Raw genomic sequence first — 941 nt, 5'->3', positions numbered from 1 at the left:
AAATTACTATAAAATTTTTATAAAAAGCTTTTTTATAGTTATACTTACACTTAAACTTTACTTTAAGCTTTAAGTAATACTTAATAAATGTATTAGACTAGTTTATGCTAATATAGCTTATATTACACTTAGCGTGTAAAGAATTAGCTATATTAGCTACAGCTGCTAGCTAGAGGGGAAATCCTTGCGCATCTAGCTTAAGTATATGCTAAATAATTACCTGCTCTTTGTTATTATCTAGCTTCTATAAGTTAGCTATATAATTAGCTTAGAAAGGTTGTCTAGCGCGTTAGTTGCTTATTATCTTTTAAGAGACCTTATAGATAGCTGCAGCGTGTTAGTTAAAAAGTGTTGTGTCTTATTTAAAAGCCTAAAGTGTAAGCTGCATCTAACATTCTTTTAACACGTTTAAGTAGTGTTGTTAGGAATGCATTAGTGTAAGAAGAGTAGTGTGGTAGGGTCTTAGCAAAAGTAAGCAACTCAGGTGTGTGAGCAACTTGCCTATGAAGTACGTTAAAGCTTTGTTCTTATAGTAATCTAAAAGCTTAACATAGAGTATAGACTTTTTAGCTTTTATACCTTAGCTGTAAGAACAAAGCTTTGTACCACTACGCTAATACAACTAAAAAGGTGCGAATAATCAACCAACAGTTAATTGTTACGTATAGAATAGTATATATACTCGTCTCACGTAAGCGCTATCTTAGCCTTACATAGCTTCTTATTATAATTAGCCTTAGCCTTAGCTGCTTGCGGCTATATTAGACTAGAATAGACAAAGAACAATTAGCTAGATACAGCAAGGCATAGAAAAAAGAAGTAGCGTATATATAAACAGTAGCTAGTCTCTATCTTAGAGAGTAGTAATTTGTCTAAGTCTTTTACCTAGATTCTAACTATTTAAGGTTTAAGTAAACTTGTCAGATATGCGCACCTACTGT

The sequence above is a fragment of the Lindgomyces ingoldianus genome (assembly GCF_010093535.1).
Source record: "Lindgomyces ingoldianus strain ATCC 200398 unplaced genomic scaffold BDR25scaffold_6, whole genome shotgun sequence".
NCBI lineage: Eukaryota > Fungi > Ascomycota > Dothideomycetes > Pleosporales > Lindgomycetaceae > Lindgomyces > Lindgomyces ingoldianus.
The sequence above is the reverse complement of the archived record's forward strand: the minus strand, read 5'-3'. Positions refer to the sequence as shown.